This window comes from Stenella coeruleoalba (genome assembly GCF_951394435.1).
Source record: "Stenella coeruleoalba genome assembly, chromosome: 3".
Taxonomy (NCBI): domain Eukaryota; kingdom Metazoa; phylum Chordata; class Mammalia; order Artiodactyla; family Delphinidae; genus Stenella; species Stenella coeruleoalba.
In genome coordinates, this window is record NC_137148.1 from 95280944 (window position 1) to 95308304 (window position 27361).

At 40.5% G+C, this 27361-nt stretch overlaps 1 long non-coding RNA gene across 2 annotated transcripts in view; it reads left to right on the forward strand.

Moving 5' to 3' along the window:
* LOC307184706 overlaps positions 1 to 27106 on the forward strand; it is a 169953-nt gene extending 142847 nt beyond the window's left edge. For both annotated transcript variants that reach the window (XR_013827801.1, XR_013827802.1), the window contains exons 2-3: positions 9724 to 9931; positions 26081 to 27106. This is a non-coding gene — a long non-coding RNA (uncharacterized lncRNA). The remainder of the gene's footprint in view (positions 1 to 9723; positions 9932 to 26080) is intronic.
* The last annotated feature ends 255 nt before the right edge of the window (positions 27107 to 27361 follow it).

Consider the following 27361-nt stretch of genomic DNA (forward strand, 5'->3'; position numbering starts at 1 on the left):
GTCACAGCTCACCCTTCCCCCTCCCCATAACCTCAAGTCTGTTCTCTAGGAGGTCTGCGTCTTTATTCCTAAAGCAAGAGATTTTTGTTTATTAATCTTGTATTCTGTATTCAACGTTACAGAATTCATTTATTAGTTCAGATAGTTTTTTTGATGGAGACTTCAGGGTTTTCTATATGTAGTATCATGTCATCTTCAAACAGTGACAGTTTTACTTCTTCCCTTTCAATTTGAATGCATTTTATTTCTTTTTTTGGTCTAATTGCAGTGGCTAGGACTTTGAATATTATGTTAAGTAGAAGTGGTGAAAGTGGCATTCTTGTTCCTGATTTTAGAGGAAAAGATTTCAGCTTTTCTCTCTTGAGTATGATGTCAGCTATGGGTTTGTCATAAATGGTCTTCATTGTATTAGGATATGTTCCCTGTATACCAACTTTGATGACAGTTTTTGTCATGACTGGATGTTGAATTTTGTCAGATATTCTTTCTGCATCTGTTGAGATGATCATATGATTTTTATTCTTTGTTTGTTAATGTAGTATATCACATTGATTAATTTGCAGGGGTTTTTTTTGTTTGTTTGTTTGTTTTTTTGCAGTACGCAGGCCTCTCACTGTTGTGGCCTCTCCCGCTGTGGAGCACAGGCTCCAGACGTGCAGGCTCAGTGGCCATGGCTCACGGGCCTAGCCGCTCCGCGGCATGTGGGATCTTCCCGGACCGGGGCACAAACCCGTATCCCCTGCATTGGCAGGCGGACTCTCAACCACTGTGCCACCAGGGAAGCCCGATTTGCAGGTGTTGAACCATCCTTGTATCCCTGGAATAAATCCCACTTGATCATGGTGTATTATCCTTTTTATGTATTGTTGAATTTGGCTTGCTAATAATTATGTTGAGGATTTTTGCATCTACATTCATCAGTGATATTGGCCTCTAATTTTCTTTCTGTGGTGTCTTTGTCTGGCTTTGGTATTGGCATAATGGTGGCCTTGTAGCATGAATTTGGGAGTGTCCCCTCGTCTTTAATTTTTGGAATAGTTTGAGAAGGATAGGTATTGGCTCTATGTTATATGTTTGGTAGAATTCCCCTGTGAAGCCATGTGGTCCTCTTTTGTTTGCTGAGATTTTTGATTACTAATTCAATTTCACTACTAGTGACCATTGTGTTCAGATTGTCTGTTTCTTCCTGATTCAGTCTTGGAAGATTGTATGTTTCTAGAAATACATCCATTTCTTCTAGGTTGTCCAATTTGTTTGTATATAGCTGTTACTAGTATTCGCTTATGGTTTTTTTGTATCTCTGTGATATCAGTTGTAATTTCTCCTCTTTCATTTCTTATTTGGTTTATTTGGGTCCTCCATCTTTTTTCTTGATGAACCTGGCTAAAGGCTTATGAATTTTGGTTATCTTTTGAAAAAACTAGCTCTTGGTTTCTTTGATCTTTCTTTTTCTTTTTTGGTCTCTATGTTATTTATTTCCTCTCTAATCTTTATTTTTTTCCTTCCTTCTGCTGCCTTTGGGCTTTGTTTGTTCCTTTTTTATAATTCCTTTAGATGTCAGATTAGGGTGTTTATTTGAGACTTTTCTTGTTTCTTGAGGTAGGGCTTTATCATTACAAACTCCTCTCTTAGAACTGTTTTTGCGATGTCCCATAGATTTTGAAAAGTTGTGTTTTTATCTTCATTTGTCTCGAGGTATTTTCTGATTTCCTTTTTGATTTCTTCATTGATCTGTTGGTTTTTCAGTAGCATGTTGTTTAGTCTTCATGTGTTTGTGTTTTCCCATTTTTCTTCCTGGAATTGATTTCTAGTTTAATACTACTGTGGTCGGAAAAAATGCTTAATGTAATTTCTGTTGTCTTAAATTTGTTGAGACTTCTTTTGCAGCCTAGCATGTGACATATCTTGGAGAACATTCCATGTGTGTTTGAAAAGAATTTGTATTCTGCTGTTTTTGGATGAAATGTCCTGTAGATACCTATTAAGTCCAACTGGTCTAATGTGTCACTTAAAATCCTTGTTTCCTTATTGATTTTCTGCCTGGATGATCTGTCCATTGATGTCAGCAGGGTGTTAAAATCCCCTACTATTATTGTATTATTGTCAAATTCTCCCTTTATGTCTGTTAGTATTGGCTTTATATATTTAGGTGCTCCTATATTAGGAGCATATATGTTAACAAATATTGTATGCTCTTTCTGTATTGATTTCTTTATCAATGTATAATACCTTTTTTTGTCTTTTGTTCTACACTTTGTTTTAAGGTCTGTTTTGTCTCATGTGAGTATTTCAACCCCAGCTTTCTTGTAATTTCCATTTACATGAAATATCTTTTTCCACACCCTCACTTTCAGTGTGTGTGTGTCCTTAGCTCTGAGTTGAGTCTCTTCTAGGCAGCATATGGGTGTGTCTTATTTTTATTAATCCAGTAAGCCACTCTTGTCTTTTGATTTGAGCATTTAGTTTATTGACATTTAAAGTGATTATTGATAGGTATGTATTTATTGCCATTTTGTTACTTTTTTTTTTCAAAAACAGCTATTTTAATGCAACATCAGAGAAGCTATAAGCAAGTTACACTCTAAAGGATATAATTGTCTACGCTCAAGGTTTAAACAGAGAAAAGAAAAACAAAAATGATTTTTTCTTCCTTAATGAAATGAAAACAAAGTAGGAAAATTTCAACTTGAGAAGAAATTTAGCACATTATCATTTGCTACTATCAATATTTCTAATAAAATAGTGAGTAATTACTATATAGCTGGAACTTCACAAAAAGTGTCTCTAATTCTTTTATTTTAATTTTTAAATTTAATTTTATGTATTTTTTATACAGCAGGTTCATATTAGTCATCAGTTTTATACACATCAGTGTATACATGTCAATCCCAATTGCCCAATTCATCACACCACCACCACCACCCCCCTGCTGCTTTCCCCCCTTGGTGTCCATACGTTTGTTCTCTACATCTGTGTCTCAATTTCTTCCCTGCAAACCAGTTCATCTGTACCATTTTTCTAGGTTCTACATATATGTGTTAATATACGATATTTGTTTTTCTCTTTCTGACTTACTTCACTCTGTATGACAGTCTATAGATCCATGCACGTCTCAACAAATGACCCAATTTTGTTCCTTTTTATGGCTGAGTAGTATTCCATTGTATATATGTACCACATCTTCTTTATCCATTCGTCTGTCGATGGGCATTTAGGTTGTTTCCATGACCTGGCTATTGTAAATAGTGCTTCAATGAATCTTGGGGTGCATGTGTCTTTTTGAATTATGGTTTTCTCTGAGTATATGCCCAGTAGTGGGATTGCAGGATCATATGGTAATTTTATTTTTAGTTTTTTAAGGAACCTCCATACTATTCTCCATAGTGGCTGTATCAATTTACATTACCACCAACAGTGCAGGAGGGTTCCCTTTTCTCCACACCCTCTCCAGCATTTGTTGTTTGTAGATTTTCTGATGACACCCATTCTAACTGGTGTGAGGTGGTACCTCATTGTAGTTTTGATTTGCATTTCGGTAATAATTAGTGATGTTGAGCAGCTTTTCATGTGCTTCTTGGCCATCTGTATGTCTTCTTTGGAGAAATGTCTATTTAGGTCTTCTGCCCATTTTTGGATTGAGTTGTTTGTTTTTTAAATATTGAGATGCATGAGCTGTTTATATATTTTGGAGATTAACCCTTTGTCAGTTGATTTGTTTGCAAATATTTTCTCCCATTCTGAAGGTTGTCTTTTCATCTTGTTTATGGTTTCCTTTGCTGTGCAAAAGCTTTGAAGTTTCATGAGGTTCTATTTGTTTATTTTTGTTTTTATTTCCATTACTCTAGGAGGTGGATCAAAAAAGATCTTGCTGTGATTTATGTCAAAGAGTGTTCTTCCTACGTTTTCCTCTAAGAGTTTTATAGTGTCAGTCTTACATTTAGGTCTCTAATCCATTTTGAGCTTATTTTTGTGTATGGTGTTAGAGAGTGTTCTAATTTCATTCTTTTACATGTAGCTGTCCAGTTTTCCTAGCACCACTTATTGAAGAGACTGTCTTTTCTTCATTGTATCTCCTTGCCTCCTTTGTCATAGATTAGTTGGCCATACTAGCATGGGTTTATCTCTGGGCTTTCTATCTTGTTCCATTGATCTATGTTTCTGTTTTTGTGCCAGTACCATATTGTCTTGATGACTGTAGCTTTGTAGTATAGTCTGAAGTCAGGGAATCTGATTCCTCCAGCTGTGTTTTTTTCCCTCAAGACTGCTTTGGCTATTTGGGGTCTTTTGTGTCTCCATACAAATTTCAAGATTTTTTTGTTCTAGTTCCATAAAAAATGCCATTGGTAATTTGATAGCGATTGCATTGAATCTGTAGATTGCTTTGGATAGTATAGTCATTTTCACAATATTGACTCTTCCAATCCAAGAACATGGTATATCTCTCCATCTGTTGGTATCATCTTTAATTTCTTTCATCAGTGTCTTACAGTTTTCTGAGTACAAGTCTTTTGTCTCCCTAGGTAGGTTTATTCCTAGGTATTTTATTCTTTTTGTTGCAGTGGTAAATGGGAGTGTTTCCTTAATTTCTTTTTCAGATTTTTCATCATTAGTGTATAGGAATGCAAGAGGTTTCTGTGCATTAATTTTGTATCCTGCAACTTTACCAAATTCATTGATTAGCTCTAGTAGTTTTCTGGTGGCATCTTTAGGATTCTCTGTATAGTATGTCATATGCGAACAGTGACAGTTTTACTTCTTTTCCAATTTGTGTTCCTTTTATTTCTTTTTCTTCTCTGATTGCCATGGCTAGGACTTCCAAAACTATGTTGAATAATAGTGGTAAGAGTGGACATCCTTGTCTTGTTCCTGATCTTAGAGGAAATGCTTTCAGTTTTTCACCATTGAAAATGATGTTTGCTGTAGGTTTGTCATATATTGTCTTTATTATGTTGAGGTAGGTTCCTTCTGTGCTCAATTTTTATCATAAATGGGTGTTGAATTTTGTCAAAAGCTTTTTCTGCAACTATTGAGATGATCATATGGTTTTATTCTTCAATTTGTTAATATGGGGTATCACATTGATTGATTTGTGTATATTGAAGAATCCTTGCATCCCTGGGATAAATCCCACTTGATCATGGTTTATGATCCTTTTAATGTGTTGTTGGATTCTGTTTGCTGTTATTTTGTTGAGGATTTTTGCATCTATATTCATCAGTGATATTGGTCTGGAATTTTCTTTTTTGTAGTATCTTTGTCTGGTTTTGGTATCAGGGTGATGGTGGCCTCATAGAATGAGTTTGGGAGTGTTCCTTCCTCTGCAATTTTTTGGAAGAGTTTGAGAAGGGTGGGTGTTAGCTCTTCTCTAAATGTTTGGTAGAATTCACCTGTGAAGCCATCTGGTCCTGGGCTTTTGTTTGTTGGAAGCTTTTAAATCACATTTTCAATTTCATTACTTGTGATTGGTCTGTTCATATTTTCTATTTCTTCCTGGTTCAGTCTTGGAAGGTTATACCTTTCTAAGAATTTGTCCATTTCTTCCAGGTTGTACATTTTATTGGCATAGAGTTGCTTGTAGTAGTCTCTTAGGATGCTTTGTATTTCTGCGGTGTCTGTTGTAACTTCTCCTTTTTCATTTCTAATTTTATTGATTTGAGTCCTCTCCCTCTTCTTCTTGATGAGTCTGGCTAATGGTTTATCAATTTTAGTTTTATTGATCTTTGCTATTGTTTTCTTTGTTTCTATTTCATTTATTTCTGCTCTGATCTTTATGATTTCTTTCCTTCTGCTAACTTTGGGTTTTATTTGTTCTTCTTTCTCTAGTTCCTTCAGGTGTAAGGTTAGATTGTTTATTTGAGATTTTTCTCGTTCCTTGAGGTAGGCTTGTATAGCTATAAACTTGCCTCTTAGAACTGCTTTTGCTGCATCCCATAGGGTTTGGGTCATCGTGTTTTCATTGTCATTTGTCTTGAGGTATTGTTTGATTTCCTCTTTGATTTCTTCAGTGATCTCTTGGTTATTTAGTAACATATTGTTTAGCCTCCATGTGTTTGTGTTTTTTACGTTTTTTTCCCTGTAATTCATTTCTAATCTCATAGTGTTGTGGTCAGAAAAGATGCTTGATATGATTTCAATTTTCTTAAATTTACTGAGGGTTGATTTGTGACACAGGATGTGATGTATCCTGGAGAATGTCCCATGTGCACTTGAGAGGAAAGTGTAATCTGCTGTTTTTGGATGGAATGTCCTATAAATATCAATTAAATCTATCTGGTCTATTGTGTCATTTAAAGCTTGTGTTTCCTTATTTATGGATGATCTGTCCATTGGTGGTGTCTTTCCATACTTCCTGTACCTGGATTTCTATTTCCTTCTTCAGGTTTGGGAAGTTTTCAGCCATGAATTAATCAAATATATTTTCAACCCCTTTCTCTCTTTCTTCTCCTTCTAGGACCCCTATTATGTGAATTTTAGTATATTGTTGACATAGAGGTCCCTTAAAGTATCCCTGTTTTTATAAGTTTGTTTTCTTTTTTCTTTCTTTTTCTTTTTTTTTTTTTTTGCTGTATGTGGGCCTCTCACCATTGCGGCCCCCCTCATTGCAGAGCACAGGCTCCGGACGTGCAGGCTCAGTGGCCTTGGCTCATGGGCCCAGCCGCTCCGCGATATGTGGGAACTTCCCGGACCAGGGCACGAACCTGTGTCCCCTGCATCGGCAGGTGGACTTTCAACCACTGCGACACCAGGGAAGCCCCTTTTTGCTGTTTTGATTGGGTGATTTCCATTATTTTATCTTTCAGATCACTTATGTGTTCTTCTGTATCCCCTAGTCTGCTTTTCATTCCTTCTAGTGTGTTTTTCATTTCAGTTATTGTATTCTTCAGCTCAGACTGGTTCTTTTTTATATTTCCTAGTTCTTCTTTACAATTTTCACTGTGTCTATCTATTCTTTTCCCAAGTTCAGTTAGCATTCTCATTACTAATGCTTTGAACTCTATCTGGTAAATTATTTATGTTTCATTAATTGTTTTTAGGGTTTTTTCTTATTCTTTTGTTTGAAGCAAATCCTCTGTTTTCTTATTATGTTTAACTTTCTCTATAAATTAGGTGAACCAGTTACCTGTCCCTGTCTTGAAAGGATGTCCTTGTGTGGGAACATCCCTGTGCAGTCTATGTGTGCTCAGTGGCTTTGGTGGGAGAGCTGGGTCTGAGGTAAGCACAGGTCATGTCTTTCCCCAGGATATGCTGGCAGCTATCACCTTGGCGGGAGGTGGGGCTGGAGATGGAGGGGGAGGGCCAGAGCCAGGTATGAGTCACGTCTTCTATGCTCAGTGGCTGTCACTGCCCTATTTGGGGCAGGGAAAGAGCCCAAGGTGTTGGAGCAGAAGCCCTGAGGGTCAGGTCTGAGCTGGTTCTGTTCCTGCTAAGGGTGTGTTCTCCAGTCTCCTGGCAATGGCACTTTTGCCCCAGAGGGGAGCAGTGCTGAAGCATGAAGAGCCAGAGCGGGTGCCAGACGTGACCCAGGGAGCAAGCTGGGATGGTCTTGGCATGCCAGTCAGAGTTCCAGACATCTCCCAATCCACTGCCTTCATGAGCACCAGTAATGGTGTCCTCGCTCGTTCAGATGCAGTGCTAGATCTGAACCAGCTCTGTCTCGCCAAAGTTTGCACTCTCCCTGGCAAGGGCAGCCTTCACCCTAGTGGGGAGCTTTACGGAGCTAGAGGGGCAAGGGCATGTGCTAGAATGGTTGCCGGAAACCAGCTAGAGCCCCAGGGAAGTGTCAGTCATCTTCCTCAGCCTTGTTCCTGGGAGTAAGCAAGCATATGAGCACTCTTCAGGAGCAGAGTTTCAGTTTCTTACAGCCCTCCTGTGTGCTCCACTGGTTTTCAAACCAGCTAAGGGGACACGTCTTCCCAGTGTCAGACCCCAGGGCTGGCTTGCCCACTATGTGGTTTGAACCCCTCACTCCCCAGGGAGGATCTCTGAGCCTGTGTAATCCCCCCCACCCCCGCCGCTTCTTTGTCCGCTTCTAGGAGCACGGTTCCTGTGATTGCTTCTCTTCCCCTCCTGCTTGACTCTGTGTGGATTTTTCTTTACAGCCTTGGTTGTAAAAGAGTCTTTATTCTAGTCTCTAGTTTGTTTTTGGTGAGAATTGCTCCACATGTAGATGTATTTCTTTTATTTTTTTATTGAAGTATAGTTGATTTACAATGTTTCAGGTGTACAGCAAAGTGATTCAGTTATACATATATATGTCTATTCTTTAAAAGATTCTTTTCCATTATAGGTTATCATAAGATGTTGAATATAGTTCCCTGTGCTATAGTCCTTGTTGTTTACCTGTTTTATATATAGTAGTGTGTATCTGTTAATCCCAAATTAAAAATTTATCCCTCCCCCCCTTCCCCCTTATGTAACTCTAGGTTTGTTTTTTTATGTCTGTGGTAGATGTATTTTTGATGTGTTTGTGGGGGAGGTGAGCTCTGCCGTCTCGATCTCCTCCCCACTGTAATGTTATTTTACAAATTAAATATTTGCACAGTGCTTATGAGCATGGTATAGCACTTCTTATCTTTTTTAGTGTGATGGAGCGTCTAGCCTCTATCAACATCAGAGAGACTGCCTTCTAGATTTGCGGAACTGTATCCACCATGCTGGACATCCCTATTATTCTTGGTTATCATCCAAACATTGGCCCTTCCTCCCAGCAATTCTTTCCAGTGGCTTACTGTCCACACGGCTCTGAAATTTTCCCTTGACTGGGTCTCCCACTCCTCCCTTCCAAACATCCCTTTATTGTCCTTGTCCCTTTTCTTGTCCCATTCCGGAACTTCTGCAGGATGAACAATGCCTCCCATATCCTCAGCCTCTTCAGTGACTAATCTTCCCACCTCTGGTTCTCCGCTAATATGGCATAACAAAGGACCCTGGGTGCTTTACGGCCGTTCTTGGGTGACGAGGACTTCATCAGTTTCAGGGCAGAGCCCCAGACATACGAAGTGTTTCCCAAACTGATCATCCCCCAGGGTGGGGTTGACGGGGGAGCCCCTGAATGAGAACTGAGGCCTGGGTTGTATAAAATGAGGGCCTCTGGTGAGATACCATTTGGTACATGGGGAGGAAGCCTGTAAAGGAGCTAAAAGGCCACAGGGGTGGGACCCAGGAAACCTAGGTGACCCTGGCAATCCTGAGCCTTAGTTTTTTTAATCTGGGATTAAGATATCTGAAATCTCCTACCAAAGTGCCACTCACGAAAAGGACCTCAGACAGTAAACATGACAAGATGCCGTTGAAGCTTCATGGGGGAGCGGGAGTGCTGCGGACCTGGAGCTGGCCTGGGGCAGCTACGAAAGGGTCCAGGGCTGGGACGCACCTCCCCTGGGATCAGGCTGGGTGTGGGGATCAGGGTGCTCTTCTCATTAGGCTGGTGGCAAAGACATTTCCCAACTTTCCTTGACAGTGCATTCAGGTCAAAGACTCTGTTTTTGAGAATAAATAAGAAAGTCCTAATAATGGAAAAGAGAAGTGAATCTGAAAACATGCAAAGTTTAAAAAGGAGAAAAGTGGGACGGTATGAAAGCATCACCTGCAGGTCTGAAATCTTCCCCTGCCGTGGAACACTGGTCATGCTGGAGACTTCTTGAAGAGCTTTGTGGGTGTCAGTGCATTTAGTCTTTTCAATGATTCTAATATCTAAATGTTATTATTATCCCCATTCAACAGATGAGGCAGATGAGGCAAACACATTAAGAAAACGTGTCCAGTGACTTCTTGTTGTGACGTGGCTGAGGCAGAATTCAGAGCCAGGCCTTCAGCGTGCAGCCACCACCTGCCCTGTGCAGTCGGGCCAGAGAAGCACGGGAGTTACATGCAGCTGATCCCTTGTTTCAGCCCTTTCGAGAAGCAAGTAAAAGTCCAAAACATCCTTGAGGTGGGTGGTGTTTAATGCCGCTGCTAACTTGACAAAATAGAGTCTGGTTCTAATGTGTGTAATGTTCTGGTGAATCTCCCCCAACACAATTTCCGACAATTGTTTAAATTTAAATGTGTGCTTATTCAATCAAAACAAAATTAGAGGAAAATCTTAATTGTAAAAGAGATAAAGCAGGGGTTGATAATTTCATTTATAGAAAAGGTGTTGTGCTTTTGAGAGACATCAATATTGAAGTCATCTCTCAATTCAAGTTTAATGTTTAACCTTACTAAAGTATCACTTACTGTATATGTCTGTTGCATGAAGAATGGATACACCCTGGGTTCTGTGCTTCCAAGGGTGTGGTCCTGTTCTTCTGGGGCATGTTGGGGATGTCTTTATACACCAGTGTATTTTCCTCTCGAGCTGGGTCCAGAAACAGTGAGGCACAAAAGGGTTTTCTCTTTTTAGAGCTTGAGCTTCTAACAAAAAGAGTCAGTTCTCTACACTGGACAACTGGCTATCCATTCCAGAAAACAGTAAAGTTAGTTCCTACCTCACACCACTTTCAAAAATAAATTCCAGACGGATTAAAGATCTAAAAGAAAAACAAAAACAAAATATAAGGCAGTTGGTTGAACATATAAGAGAACATGATTGTGATCTTGGGACAGAAAAGGCCTTCTTTGACCCTAAGAGCAAAACCTCTAAAGGAGACAATATATGCAACCTAACTAACAGACAAAGGATATAGTACATGTAAAGGAGCCAGACAAATTGAGTAAGACAGTGATAAACAATTTGATAGGAAAAAATGGGCAAAACACATAAAGAAGCAGAACTTAGGAGGGAATGCAGTTGGCCAATAAATATCCCAAAGGATGCTTGACTTCACATTAATCAGGGAAGTACAAATTTAAACAATAAGATTACTTTTGTACTCATCAGATTGGCAAAGATATTAAAGTTTGATATCGCACATATTGCCAAGGATGTTCAAGTAGCCTCATAAGTTACTAGTGAGGATGTAAATTGGGATAGCCACCTTGGAGGACAGTTTGACGGTATCTATTAAAATTGATAATCTGCATATTCCATGATCTTGCAATTCAGCTTCTGGGTATCTACCCTGGAGAAATATTCATTCACCTTTGTCATAGAGAGGCAGGTATAAAGATTTTCATTGCAGGATAGTCTGTAATTGGGAAAAAATACTAGAAATGACTTAAACGTTTATCAATATGGTGGTAGTAATTTAAAATAGCTAATAGGATCTGGTAATCATATTTTAGAATATCGTGCAGCAACTAAAAATAATATAGTACATACTTGTATACCACTCTGAGAATTCCCCAAGACATATTTTATTTTTAAGAAGTTGAAGAAGTCTACACACAGGAAGATTTTAAAAACTAGACAGAATTAAAACGACCTCATAAAATCTATAGTTATTTTTTTGTTTGATTGTTTTTAAGAAAAAAGTCTAGAACATCCCTGTACCTGAGGACTGATAATACAGGGCATAATTAGGGAAGAAGCATTTAGGTGGGGGAAGGAGGGGATGACGTTGTTATGGATTGAATGTCTGTGTCCTTCAGAATTTATATGCTGAACCCCTAACCCCCGAGGGTGACTATATTTGGAGTAAGGAAGTAATTAAGGTCAAATGAGGCCATAAAGGTAGGGCCCTGCTTTTATGGGGTTAGTGTCCTTATAAGAAGAGACACCAGAGAGCTAGCTCTTCCCCACCTTGCCTCCTCTCTCTCTTTCCCTGTCTCTCTCTCTCTCCCTCCCTCCCTCTCCCTCTCTCTCTCTCTCTCTCTCCACTATGTGAGAACACACTGAGAAGGTGGCCCTCTGCAAGCCAGAAAAAGAGCTCTCACCAGAAACCAAACCCTATAAACCCTGTACGAACCTTGATCTTGGACTTCCAGCCTCTAGAACTGTGAGAAAATAAATGACTTTTTTAGGCCACCCAGTCTGATACTCTGTCATGGCAGCTCAAGCTGACTAAAACAGTTGTTTTAGCCTTAGCTGGCATGTTAGCTATAATGTTCTAATGTTCTCATATTTTAGAATGAGGATGTATTTACATATGTCATTTACATTTACGTATGTGATTAAAACTTTAACTTTTTAAAATTGAAGTATAGTTGATTTACCATGTTGTGTTAGTTTCAGGTGTATAGCAAAGTGATTCAGATATATATATATATATATATATATATATATATATATATATATATATATATATATATATTCTTTTTCACATTCTTTTCCATTACAGTTTATTATAAGATATTGAATATAGTTCCCTGTGCTATACAATAGGACCTTGTTGTTTTTCTATTTTATATACAGTAGTTAAAACATTGACTTTTTAAAGTCAGTTGTCTTCCCTCTTCCCCTGTAATTGCCCTTCTCCCCTTCTTCTCCCCTTCCTCTGAGCTGTATTAATCTAGGCAGACACTTATGTTCTGAGCCTCCCAGCAAAATTTTCCAAGAAGACCTCCCATAGGTCAGGATTCTTCACCACAAACCTGTGAGGAAACACCATAGAAGGTACTTGAGGTTAGATCAATAAAGTAAGGCAGTGTAAATTGGGAAGGGGATTTACAGTAAGGGGAAATTGCTTTCTCTTAGAATTAAAGGAGAAATCTCAAGTGAGAAAGTCACTTTCTGTCATCTTCTAACACTACATAATATGCACATAGTGTCTTAAATGTATTACCTTACTACTGATGGCCAACATTTATTTCATCCCCAGTATGTGGCAGGCAGTCTGCAAACATTTTATGTGTATTATCTCATTTAATTCTCACAAACCCCCTATGAGGAAGTTGAGATAATTATTCTTAAATCACAGAATTTTCTCACTGAATTTTATTTATTATAAAACAATACTATATCAACATTGCAAGAAACTTAAAGACAAAATAGTTTTCCATTACCCTCCACTGTAAACACAAACATGATTTCCATTTGTAGGTGTTTCTAGGTTTCATCTATATGCTCACATATTTTTCTGTTGTCACTAAAGGGCTATATCATTTTTTATGTACCTTATTTCACTTAGAAGACTTGTTATATACTCCTCATAATTGTCATTTTAATGGCTACTCAATATTTCATTCAGTTGTTACGTTGGAATTTACTTATCTGTTCCCCTGTGGTTGACATCTAGGCCATTTGCAACTTACAGATAATGTTGAGTAAACATTTTCACACACATGAATTTTTAAATTTGAGTTAGTTCTCTTGGATAAGTTCTCAAAATCACTAAGGGCCAGATGATACAAGCAGTTTTTATTCTTATTGATCAAAATTGCTCAATAGCCTTCCAAACCTTGTGTCAATTAATGATGGCCCCAGCGATGTACAAATATACCACGTTCACCTCAGTATGGTCGGCATTGGCTGGTATCATTTCAAGGTTTTTGCTGATGTAATAAGTTGAGGGGCTCCTCAGCTCTTCTAAGACTACTTGGTAAGCTGATTGAAAACTCCAGAGATGCATAAAAGGAAAAGGATTATTTTTCCCAGCGCAGCATCCATCCTTTCCCTTTCCTCTAGGAACAGCACCCAGAGTTCCCCTGCTCTCTCAATCCACGTGGTGTGAATGGGACCCCCACCTACCCTCAGATCCAGGAGATCAGCATGTGACACAGCGTGCCCATGCATACCTTCTCCCTCACACACATGCATGCGCACAGAGGAATGGATTCAATAAAAGGCGAGCAGAGCCGGGAGGAAGTGAGAATAAGTCCTGGTGACAGTGTTGGAGTCCCCAGATCAGCTGGGCTTGACGCCAGATCCCCCTTGGATTCAGGGCCATTGTATAGAGTTTGTGAATTGCAAAGGGTTCTCAGCCAAAGGGGGAAAAGGGGCTGAATCCATTTTGTGGCTCTGGGAGCCAGACGGCATCTACCTAGAGGAAGGGACATGTTTTTTTGTTCTCTTTGTTGTTTTCACACAAAGGCTCCCATTGGGTGCCAAACCACATACTCACTCAGGAGTCCCTTTTTCCATTTCTCAGAAGGGGCTGTGTAGGCTGCCAATGGCTTCGCAGTTATAGGAGCCGATAAATCTCCCCTTTTACTTAAGTCAGTTTGAGGTCTGCTTCTGCCCCGTGAAACCTAACTAATCCTCATGAATATATCAGATCGAGGTACTTTAAAACTAGGATAAACCTTGAAAATTCCTGAATACCTAGAGGTACTTTACAGATGAAATGACAGGGAGCTTAGTAACTTGCTTGAGGTCAGCATGGGCAAGTGGTAGGCCACTAGTCAGTGGCACTATGTTATACCACTGTGTTAGTGGCCGGCCAGCACTAAAATCCTGGTTCCCAAGTAAGCATTCTTTGCAACATAGTATACTGCCCCTCTGTTTACTACCTGAGATGCTATTTTTCGAGCTTGGGTTTGAGAGTCTAGCTCTGCAGGATGGCTTAGTTCCTCTGGGCTACTCTGCCTACCACACAGCTGCCCATGGTCAATGTTGACCTCTTGGCTATGGCTTTGGGATCCAACTACTGACACGTCTCCATGGCATAAACATCAGAAAAATAAATGGTAGGATGTGATTTGATAAATTTATTTCTATGTATAAGAAGTCAACTCAGAAGGAGCTGGAACACTAGGAATACTATGACTAGGAAAATTAAACAGCTGTACTCTTTAGCCTACAATTTAAAGAAATAAATATATTTAGACATATTTGCATCTATCCTTTAGCTGTTACTAAACGCTGTTATTAAATTTGTGCATGGTCTTTTTGAAGGCCTAAGTAGAAAATTCCTCACAGGTCCTCTTAGACTCATAGATAAATTCTCAGAGGGAACTTCACCTTGGCCTGTGCCCAGCAAATGTGTCTTCTGACCACCACCCATTGGGTTTATCATTCCCCTTACTTATTCTGATGTTCCTGAATTTTACTTCCCTTGGAGAATCTATCTTCTGTTCTATATACCTCTTCAAGCTGGAAAAAGGAGGGCACTTTCAGCGTTTCGACAAACGCAAGGAAAGGCTGCACGATTTCTCTGGGTTTCTGTCAAAGCCTGTTATCTCTTCCCGGACAGAAGAGAGAAATTTTCTTCCACCAGACAGCCTTCTTGCTACCCAAATTTGCCCCGTGACAATGTAAAATCAGATTCTGTGCCAAATTCTATAGATGTCTTCTTGTTCTGAGGCCTAGTTTCTTTGACAGTGACCTTTGAACAAATTACTTTTCAAGGAATAAGGCCCCTTTCCTTACGCTCATTGTGAAACCCATTCAGGCTGAGCTCTCAAACTGGCTCCTCCTATTACCGCATTTGGTCAGTGCAGTAGCATCCGGGGAAAGGTGTGGAATGGATGCCATCCAAGGGGAGCTGCCCCCCTCTCCCCAGGAGCCCTGTTCTGCCCGCAGGCGTGGACTCCATCTGCTGCCTGTCTGCAGCTTTCCACTGTCCGTTATCCCTGCGTACGTGTGTATCATGTGCTACTCATGCTCAGTCTCACCCTAAATAACTCCTTTTCTTTCCTTTTCTTTTTTTTTGCGGTACGCGGGCCTCTCACTGCTGTGGCCTCTCCCGTTGCGGAGCACAGGCTCTGGACGCGCAGGCTCAGCGGCCATGGCTCACGGGCCCAGCCGCTCCGCGGCATGTGGGATCCTCCCGGACCGGGGCACGAACCCGTGTCCTCTGCATCGGCAGGCAGACTCCCAACCACTGCGCCACCAGGGAAACCCATAACTCCTTTTCTTAATCCAAATTTCCCTTCCAGATATCACCCCGCCTTCTTTTGTCCCGTTCATTCCTATGTTCTCTAAAGATTTGTCTGCACGCATCATCTCTGCTTCCTAACTACCACTTCCTCTTTCTACAGCATTCTCTATAGGCATCCTTCCGCATCTCCCCACAAAACAGCTTTGGCTCAAGGCATTAGTTAGGGAAGCATACAGGCATCTAAGTAGCTCTAACACAGTAGATCCTTCCTGAGCACTCCATTATCACTTCCTGCTGACCTTTTCCTCCTCCATCCAGTCTTTAAATGATGGGATTCATTTGGGCTCTACAGTGCCAACCCCCTTCTTTTTTTTTTTTGCCTCTGTCTTCATTCCTGTGATTTGAAAGACCATCCGTATGTGATGACTCCCGAGTATGCATCTTCAGTCTACAGCTCTTCTCTGGGAATCAGATTCACACACCCAACTGCTGCTTGACACCTCCGTTTAGATGCCGTGCAAACATTATGACCCAGATAGGGCTTTGCTTTTCTCCTCAAACTTGACCCACACTCAGACTTCCTCATCTCACTTTTCAGACTAGAAACCCAGGGATACTCCTTGATTCTTCCTCATCTCTCACAGTTAATCCATCTGCAAATCTCGTCTTCTGGTTCCAACATATGTCACATCCCTCTCTTTCTTCTTTCCTGTCCCACTGCCCCCACCCCCATTGAAGCCACTGTCATTTCTTAACTGTTTCACTGCAACAGCCTCCTAACTGGTTTCCCTGAATCCCATCTTAGTCCCCTCTAATCCATTATTCCTATTGCATCTCGAATAAAGATACAAATGTCATCATATCATTCTATCGCAGAAAATCATTTGCCATTGACCTTAAATCCTTACTGCCATCTGCAAGTCTTGGTTAATCCTCTGGAATGTAAGCCTCATGAGGGCAGGTATGTCTTCTCTCTTATTCTCTGTTTCCTCCCCAGTGCTTAACATCATATTTAGCACATGGAAGGCATTTGATAAATATATTGAAAAAATGAATGATGAACACTTTACCATACTGTGTGCAGTTATTTGCTTAATGTCTATTCTCCCAACTGTGGAAACAGAAACCATGAATTTTGTTGTTTGACCCTTTATACCTAATCACTAGAAAAAGGCTCCATCATTAATATACAAGAATTGGGAATAATGGACTGGCTGTGTTTATGGCATTGTAGTTGTATCTAAAAACATAGTGCTGAGTGAGAGCGGTGTGGAAGAAAATTCAATATATAACACAAGGCCATTTAAAAAAATAACAAGTACGTACGTGCAGAACAGCAGTACATACTTGGCAGGATACAAATAAGAAGGTATACATTAAACATATCAGAATGGCTGCTTATAGAAGGGAGGGATGGGCATAGGAAATAAGATAAAATAGAAAAATATCTAAAGCCAGAGAGGACAGACGTGTTGGTTAAATGATTGATGAATGGAGTCTGCAGGTGGTATGAAACTCCAAGGTGAGGAAGCATGGATTTTTAAGCACTGTCAGAACAGGGCATTGAATGTGTTACAAAAATCCATTTGTTGGGGATTCTCTGTTTTGAGAATAATGATGGAAATGCGGCAGTCATAGCCTGGTACTTTAAAAAGACAAAATTCCTTAGCACAGACAATATAGAAACATTCTGATTCCCACTAGCATCAGACATTCCAAATATCTTATTTGGGCAGAGTTGTCCTCTAATTCTTAAAAAAAGTCCTTGAGGGGAGAATTCTGTTGTTCTTTCCTCTTGTGCATGCTAGTTAAGAATGGGTAAGTTGCAGTATCCTCAGAAAAGTGATTTCCAAATCTGATTCTGCTGATCTGCAAGAAAGCTCCACGAGTGCCACCAAATTCCTCAAACAAAATTGGCTTTAATTCATTTTAATAAGGACAAATAAATATGTTATGCAGCACTTTTAAGAGAAAAAATGGATTATCACATCAAATTAATGAGGCTGGGCATGATAAGTGAGGCACTATCATGTTGGAATCAAAACCTTAGGCTCTGTACAACATAGTGTAAAGATTTTAGGCCATTAAAAAAATTTCCATAGTTATCACATGATGGATTCATGGCTCAGCCTGAGCGTGTAAAGCCCGCTTTTTTCTGCTTGAGAATCAGAGTCTGCTGATTCCAGCACCTAAAGCACTGGTGCAGCCAAAGCAAAATTTACAAGTCTAAGCTGACTTTTTTTTTTTTACATCTTTATTGGAGTATAATTGCTTTACAATGGTGTGTCAGTTTCTGCTTTATAACAAAGTGAATCAGTTATACATATACATATGTTTTCATATCTCTTCCCTCTTGCGTCTCCCTCCCTCCCATCCTCCCTATCCCACCCCTACAGGCGGTCACAAAGCACCGAGCTGATCTCCCTGTGCTATGCAGCTGCTTCCCACTAGCTATCTACCTTACGTTTGGTAGTGTATATATGTCCATGCCTCTCTCTCGCTCTGTCACAGCTTACCCTTCCCCCTCCCCATATCCTCAAGTCATTCTCTAGTAGGTCTGTGTCTTTATTCCTGTCTTACCCCTATGTTCTTCATGACATTTTTTTTTCTTAAATTCCATATATATGTGTTAGCATACGGTATTTGTCTTTCTCTTTCTGACTTACTTCACTCTGTATGACAGACTCTAGGTCTATCCACCTCATTACAAATAGCTCAATTTCATTTCTTTTTATGGCTGAGTAATATTCCATTGTATATATGTGCCACATCTTCTTTATCCATTCATCCGATGATGGACACTTAGGTTGTTTCCATCTCCGGGCTATTGTAAACAGAGCTGCAATGAACATTTTGGTACATGACTCTTTTTGAATTATGGTTTTCTCAGGGTATATGCCCAGCAGTGGGATTGCTGGTTCTTATGGTAGTTCTATTTGTAGTCTTTTAAGGAACCTCCATACTGTTCTCCACAGTGCCTATATCAATTTACCTTCCCACCAACAGTGCAAGAGGGTTCCCTTTTCTCCACACCCTCTCCAGCATTTATTGTTTCTAGATTTTTTGATGATGGCCATTCTGACTGGTGTGAGATGATATCTCATTGTAGTTTTGATTTGCATTTCTCTAATGATTAATGAAGTTGAGCATTCTTTCATGTGTTTGTTGGCAGTCTGTATATCTTCTTTGGAGAAATGTCTGTTTAGGTCTTCTGCCCATTTTTGGATTGGGTTGTTTGTTTTTCTGATATTGAGCTGCACGAGCTGCTTGTATATTTTGGAGATTGATCCTTTGTCAGTTGCTTCATTGGCAAATATTTTCTCCCATTCTGAGGGTTGTCTTTTGGTCTTATTTATGGTTTGCTTTGCAAAAGCTTTTAAGTTTCATTAGGTCCCATTTGTTTATTTTTGTTTTTATTTCCATTTCTCTAGGAGGTGGGTCAAAAAGGATCTTGCTGTGATTTATGCCATAGAGTGTTCTGCCTATGTTTTCCTCTAAGAGTTTGATAGTTTCTGGCCTTACATTTAGGTCTTTAATCCATTTTGAGCTTATTTTTGTGTATGGTGTTAGGGAGTGATCTAATCTCATACTTGTACATGTACCTGTCCAGTTTTCCCAGCACCACTTATTGAAGAGGCTGTCCTTTCTCCACTGTACATTCCTGCCTCCTTTATCAAAGATAAGGTGACCATATGTGCGTGGGTTTATCTCTGGGCTTTCTATCCTGTTCCATTGATCTATCTTTCTGTTTTTGTGCCAGTACCACACTGTCTTGATTACTGTAGTTTTGTAGCATAGTCTGAAGTCAGGGAGACTGATTCCTCCAGCTCCGTTTCTTGTACTCAAGATTGCTTTGGCTATTCGGGGTCTTTTGTGTTTCCATACAAATTGTGAAATTTTTTGTTCTAGTTCTGTGAAAAATACCAGTGGTAGTTTGATAGGGATTGCATTGAATCTGTAGATGGCTTTGGGTACTAGAGTCATTTTCACAATGTTGATTCTTCCTATCCAAGAATATGGTATATCTCTCCATCTATTTGTATCATCTTTAATTTCTTTCATCAGTGTCTTACAGTTTTCTGCATACAGGTCTTTTGTCTCCTTAGGTAGGTTTATTCCTAGATATTTTATTCTTTCTTTTGCAATGGTAAATGGGAGTGTTTTCTTGATTTCCCTTTCAGATTTTTCATCATTAGTGTATAGGAATGCCAGAGATTTCTGTGCATTAATTTTGTATCCTGCTACTTTAGCAAATTCATTGATTAGCTCTAGTATTTTTCTGGTAGCATCTTTAGGATCTTCTATGTATAGCATCATGTCATCTGCAAACAGTGACAGCTTTACTTCTTCTTTTCTGATTTGGATTCCTTTTGTTTCCTTTTCTTCTCTGATTGCTGTGGCTAAAACTTCCAAAACTATGTTGAATAAGAGTGGTGAGAGTGGGCAACCTTGTCTTGTTCCTGACCTTAGTGGAAATACTTCCAGTTTTTCACCATTGAGGATGATGTTGGCTGTGGGTTTGTCATATATGGCCTTTATTATGTTGAGGAAAGTTCCTCTGTGCCTACATTCTGCAGGGTTTTTAACATAAATGGGTGTTGAATTTTGTCAAAAGCTTTCTCTGCACCTATTGAGATTATCATATGGTTTTTCTCCTTCAGTTTTTTAACATGGTTTATCACGTTGATTGTTTTGCATATACTGAAGAATCCTTGCATTCCTGGAATAAACCCCACTTGATCATGATGTATAATCATTTTAATGTGCTGTTGGATTCTGTTTGCTAGTATTTTGTTGAGGATTTTTGCATCTATGTTCATCAGTGATATTGGCCTGTAGTTTTCTTTCTTTGTGACATCCTTGTCTGGTTTTGGTATCAAGGTGATGGTGGCCTCGTAGAATGAGTTTGGCAGTGTTCCTCCCTCTGCTATATTTTGGAAGAGTTTGTGAAGGATGGGTGTTAGCTCTTCTCTAAATGTTTGATAGAATTCGCCTGTGAAGCCATCTGGTCCTGGGCTTTTGTTTGTTGGAAGATTTTTAATCACAGTTTCAATTTCAGTGCTTGTGATTGGTCCCTTCATATTTTCTATTTCTTCCTGATTCAGGCTTGGCAGGTTGTGCCTTTATAAGAATTTGTCCATTTCTTCCAGGTTGTCCATTTTATTGGCATAGAGTTGCTTGTAGTAATCTCTCATGATCTTTTGTATTTCTACGGTGTCTGTTGTTACTTCTCCTTTTCATTTCTAATTCTATTGATGTGAGTCTTCCCCCTTTTTTTCTTGATAAGTCTGGCTAATGGTTTATCAATTTTGTTTATCTTCTCAAAGAACCAGCTTTTAGTTTTATTGATCTTTGCTATCGTTTCGTTCATTTCTTTTTCATTTATTTCTGATCTGATCTTTATGCTTTCTTTCCTTCTGCTAACTTTGGGCTTTTTTTGTTCTTCTTTCTCTAATTGCTTTAGATGCAAGGTTAGGTTGTTTATTCGAGATGTTTGCTGTTTCTTAAGGTAGGATTGTATTGCTATAAACTTCCCTCTCAGAACTGCTTTTGCTGCATCCCATAGATTTTGGGTCATCGTGTCTCCATTGTGATTTGTTTCTAGGTATTTTTTGATTTCCTCTTTGATTTCTTCAGTGATCACTTCGTTATTAAGTAGTGTATTGTTTAGCCTCCATGTGTTTGTACTTTTTTTTTTAATTTTTTTTATTTTTTTTTATTTTTGGCTGTGTTGGGTCTTCGTTTCTAGAGGGCTTTCTCTAGTTGTGGCAAGCAGAGGCCACTCTTCATCGCGGCGTGCGGGCCTCTCTCACTGTCGTGGCCTCTCTCGTTGCGGAGCACAGGCTCCAGACGCGCAGGCTCAGCAGTTGTGGCTCACGGGCCCTGTCGCTCCGCGGCATGTGGGATCTTCCCGGACCAGGGCTCGAACCCGTGTCCCCTGCATCGGTAGGCAGACTCTCAACCACTGCACCACCAGGGAAGCCCTGTGTTTGTACTTTTTACAGATCTTTTCCTGTAATTGATATCTAGTCTCATAGCGTTGTGGTCAGAAAAGATACTTGAAACAATTTTAATTTTCTTAAATTTACCAAGGCTTGACTTTTGACCCAAGATATGATCTATCCTGGAGAATGTTCCATGAGCACTTGAGAAAAATGTGTATTCTGTTGTTTTTGGATGGAATGTCCTATAAATATCAATTAAGTCCATCTTGTTTAATGTATCATTTAAAGCTTGTGTTTCCTTATTTATTTTCATGTTGGATGATCTGTCCATTGGTGAAAGTGGGCTGTTAAAGTCCCCTACTATGAATGTGTTACTGTCGATTTCCCCTTTTATGGTTGTTAGTATTTGCGTTATGTATTGAGGTGCTCCTATGTTGGGTGCATAAATATTTACAATTGTTACATCTTCTTCTTGGATCGATCCCTTGATCATTATGTAGTGTCCTTCTTTGTCTCTTCTGTCTTTATTTTAAAGTCTATTTTGTCTTATATGAGAATTGCTACTCTAGCTTTCTTTTGGTTTCCATTTGCATGAAATATCTTTTTCCATCCCCTTACTTTCAGTCTCTATGTGTCTCTAGGTCTGAAGTGGGTCTCTTGTAGACAGCATATATATGGGTCTTGTTTTTGTATCCATTCAGCCAAACTGTGTCTTTTGGTGGGAGCATTTAGTCCATTTACATTTAAGGTAATTATTGATATGTATGTTCCTATTCCCATTTTCTTAATTGTTTTGGGTTCGTTATTGTAGGTCTTTCCCTTCTCTTGTGTTTCTTGTCTAGAGAAGTTCCTTTAGCAGTTGTTGTAAAGCTGGTTTGGTGGTGCTCTCTCAGCTTTTGCTTGTCTGTAAAGGTTTTAATTTCTCCATCAAATCTGAATGAGATCCTTGCTGGGTAGAGTAATCTTGGTTGCAGGTTTTTCTCCTTCATCACTTTGAATATGTCCTGCCAGTCCCTTCTGGCTTGCAGAGTTTCTGCTGAAAGATCAGCTGTTAACCTTATGGAGATTCCCTTGTGTGTTATTTGTTGTTTTTCCCTTGCTGCTTTTAATATGTTTTCTTTGTATTTAATTTTTGACAGTTTGATTAATATGTGTCTTTGCGTATTTCTCCTTGGATTTATCCTGTATAGGACTTTCTGTGCTTCCTGGACTTGATTATTTCCTTTCCCATATTAGGGAAGTTTTCAACTATAATCTCTTCAAATATTTTCTCAGTCCCTTTTTCTCTTCTTCTGGAACCCCTATAATTCCAATATTGGTGCGTTTAATGTTGTCCCAGAGGTCTCTGAGACTGTCCTCAGTTCTTTGCATTCTTTTTTCTTTATTCTGCTCTGCAGTAGTTATTTCCAGTATTTTATCTTCCTGGTTACTTATCCGTTCTTCTGCCTCAGTTATTCTGCTATTGATCCCATGTAGAGTATTTTAAATTTCATTTATTGTGTTGTTCATCGTTGTTTGTTTCATCTTTAGTTCTTCTAGGTCCTTGTTAAATGTTTCTTGCATTTTGTCTATTCTATTTCCAAGATTTTGGATCATCTTTACTTCATTATTCTGAATTCTTTTTCAGGTAGACTGCCTATTTCCTCTTCATTTTTTAGGTCTGGTGGGTTTTTATCTTGTGCCTTCATGTGCTGTGTGTTTTTCTTTCTTCTCATTTTGCTTATCTTACCGTGTTTGGGGTCTCCTTTTTGCAGGCTGCTGGTTCGTAGTTCTCGTTATTTTTGATGTCTGCCCGCAGTGGCTAAGGTTGGTTCAGTGGGTTGTGTAGGCTTCCTGGTGGAGGGGACTAGTGCCTGTGTTCTGGTGGATGAGGCTGGATCTTGTCTTTCTGGTGGGCAGGTCCACATCTGGTGGTGTGTTTTGGGGTGTCTGTGGACTTATTATGAACTTAGGCAGCCTCTCTGCTAATGGGTGGGGTTGTGTTCCTGTCTTGGTAGTTGTTTGGCATAGGATGTCCAGAACTGTAGCTTGCTGGTCATTGAGTGAAGCTGGGTGCTGGTGCTGAGATGGAGATCTCTGGGAGATTTTCACTGTTTGATATTATGTGGAGCTGGGAGGTCTCTTGTGGACCAGTGTCCTGAAGTTGGCTCTCCTACCTCAGAGGCACAGCACTTACTTCTGGCTGCAGCACCAAGAGCCTTTCATCCACACGGCTCAGAATAAAAGGGAGAAAATGTAGAAAGAAAGAATTAGTAGAAGTAGAAAGAAAGAAATAAGGAAAGAAAGAAAGAAAGGAGGGAGGGGGGAGGGAGGGAGGGAGGAAGGAGGGAAGGAAGGAAGACAAGAAAGAAAGACGATAAAGTAAAATAAAATTAAGATAAAATATAATAAAGTTATTAAAATTAAAAAAATCATTAAGAAAAAGAAAGAAGAAAATTAAAATCAAACAAAAAACAACCAAAAATACCCCAGATGGATAGAACCCTAGGACAAATGGTGGAAGCAAAGCTATACACCATAACTCTTGCTCTCAAAGTGTACCCCCTCAATTTGGGATGATTCGTTGGCTATTCATGTATTCCACAGACATCGAGTTGATTGTGGAGCTTTAATCTGCTGCTTCTGAAGCTGCTGGGAGAGATTTCCGTTTCTCTTCTTCTCACAGCTCCCAGGGGCTCAGCTTTGGATTGCCCCCACCTCTGCGTGTAGGTCGCCGGAGGGCGTCTGTTCTTCACTCAGACAGGACGGGGTTAAAGGAGCCGCTCATTCGGGGGCTCCGGCTCACTCAGGCCGCGGGGGAGGGAGGGGCACGGAGGGTGGGGCGAGCCTGCGGCGGCAGAGGCCGGCGTGACGTGGCACCAGCCTGAGGCGTGCCGTGCGTTCTCCCGGGTAAGTTTTCCGTGGATCCTGGGATCCTGGCAGTGGCGGGCTGGACAGCCTCCCCGGAAGGAGGGTGTGGATGGTAACCTGTGCTCGCACACAGGCTTCTTGGTGGCGGCAGCAGCAGCCTTAGCGTCTCATGCCCGTCTCTGGGGTTCGCGCTTTTAGCCGCGGCTCGCGCCCGTCTCTGGAGCTCCTTTAAGCAGCGCTCTTCATCCCCTCTCCTCGCGCACAGGGAAACAAAGACGGAAGAAAAAGTCTCTTGCCTCTTCGGCAGGTCCAGACTTTTCCTCGGACTCCCTCCCGGGCTAGCCGTGGAGCACTAAGCCCTGCAGGCTGTGTTCACGCCGCCAACCCCAGTCCTCTCCCGGCGCTCCGACTGAAGCCCGGGCCTCAGCTCCCAGGCCCGCCCTCCCTGGCGGGTGAGCAGACAAGCCTCTCGGGCTGGTGAGTGCCGGTCGGCACCGATCCTCTGTGCGAGAATATCTCCTCTTTGCCCCCCCGCACCCCTGTTGCTGTGCTCTCCTCCGCGGCTCCGAAGCTTTTCCGAAGCCACCCACAGTCTCCACCCGCGAAGGGGCTTCTTAGTGTGTGGAAACATTTCCTCCTTCACAGCTGCCTCCCACTGGTGCAGGTCCCGTCCCTATCCTTTTGTCTCTGTTTATTCTTTTTTCTTTTGCCCTACCCAGGTACTTGGGGGGTTTCTTGCCTTTTGGGAGGTCTGAGGTCTTCTGCCAGCGTTCAGTAGGTGTTCTGTAGGAGCTGTCCCACGTGTAGATGTATTTCTGGTGTATCTGTGGGGAGGAAGGTGATCTCTGCGTCTTACTCTTCCGCCATCTTCCCGGAAGCCGCTAAACTGACATTAATGAACAAAGAAAAGGTGAGAAAGCAAAACTGAAATATCATAATTAAATTTAAGTATTTTATCAAAGAAGGCCAACATCACTATAACAGACACGCACACTCACACTTTGTTGTACAAGTTAGATAACTAATTCTGAAGACACTATACAACTGCAGTTTATGAGATTACTATTTGGTAACTTCAGCTGTGTTGCATAATTGATTATGAAATATTTATAAATTTGGAGGGTTTGATTTCTAGACTTCGCCGAGGAATCTCGTATATCAATTTAATTGTAATCATAAACTTGACTCCTGCATCTGTATTCCCACATCCTAAGTTTCTGGATCATCTGAAGAGTTCCCCCATCTTCATATCCAAATAGAGGAAGGAGCAGATATTAATTGGGAATCAAGATTCCATTTATAAAACATGACCAACGTATTCTGTCCTGAGGAATATAACCCGGAGTGTTTTTACTTAGTTGTAATAACTGGTTTGTTGCAAGCGGGTTGACTTAGTAATACCATTTCTCCAGTACTCATTACGTGCTGGACTGGGTTAGTCAGGTTGTCTGTGCAGTGGTTCTCAAACTTGAGAGTACATCAGAATCACCTGGCGAGCTTGTTAAACCACAGATTTCCTGGGCTCCATCTCCAGATTTTCTGAGTTAGCAGGTCAGGGGTGGGCCCTGAAAATGTGCATTTCTAGCCAATTCCCAGGTGATGCTGCAGTAGAAAGGAAAATCTCAGGAGCTTAACACAACAAAAGTTTGTCTCTTGGTTTCACAGACTCCCATGTGAGTGGGCAGCCCTCCTCCGTCTTATGGCTGTGCCACCTGTGCACACGGCCTCCAGGGATAGAAGCAGCACTGAACTTCCTTGATCCGCCTGAGACATCCGGGAACCGGATTCCAGGAGCACTCTTTACGCCCAGCAGGTACTTGCCATTCACCGTCTTTTCTCTGCACCACAAAGCTGAAAGGCAGTGTGTGCACACTGCATTCAGAGATAAGAAAATTGAAGCTCAGAGAGACTACCTTCACAGGCCACACAGCTACTAGAGAAGGGCTGGAGCTGGGATGTGGCTGTCTAACTGCAGAGCTGCTGGGCTGTCCTCTTCAGAAAACCACTGAACTTGCTGAAGGGGCTAATTCAGTCAAGGGTTGGCACGGAGCAGGCTGTTCTATTGATGTTGGATGAGAAATTTGTCCAGCATCAACAGAACAGGCCCACAGTTGCGGGCCCACGGCAGGCTCCTTCCACAACTCCCTCTCTCCATATAGTTTGCAACTTGAGAGCCCGTCAAAGTAGCATGAAATAGCCGTGTATTTTCACAGTGGTGTATGCCCCTGCGGTGGCTAGATATTTTGAGGAAATGGATCCTGAAGAGGAGAAAGAGAAAGCGGTATTTAAACAAGAAACCTCTAGGAGATGGCAGAGGAAAGATCATCACAAGTACTTACTGATTCATTTCTCAGTTTAAAACACTGAGGAGAAATTGAGTCAGCCCAGCTCTTCGTTTAGTCTGTCATTTTAAGAAACTTCCAGCCATGTACCTCTTTTCTCTTTATCTCTCTGTCCAAGCTTTACCTCACCATAAATAATGCAATTTTGTGTTTTAAATATAAATCTTTCTTTATACTGAAGTATAGTTGATTTACAATATTAGTTTCAGGTATACAACATAGTGATTCAATATTTTTATAGATTACACTCTAAAGTTGTTATAACATATTGACTGTGTTTGCTGTGGTATACAATGTATCCTGGTAGCTTATTAACTTTATACATAGTAGTTGGTGCCTTTTAACTCGCTACCCCTATCTTGCCCTTCCCCTTCTCTCTCCCCATTGGTAACCATTAGTTTGCTCTATCTGTGAGTCTGTTTCTGTTTTGTTACCTTCATTTGTTTGTTTTATTTTTTAGATTCCACATGTAAGTGATAACACAGTATGTCTTTATCTGTCTGACTTATTTCACTAAGCATAATACTCTCTAGGTCCATCCATGTTGTTGCAAGTGGCAGAATTTCATATATATGTGTATATATGTATAAAACACATCTTCCAT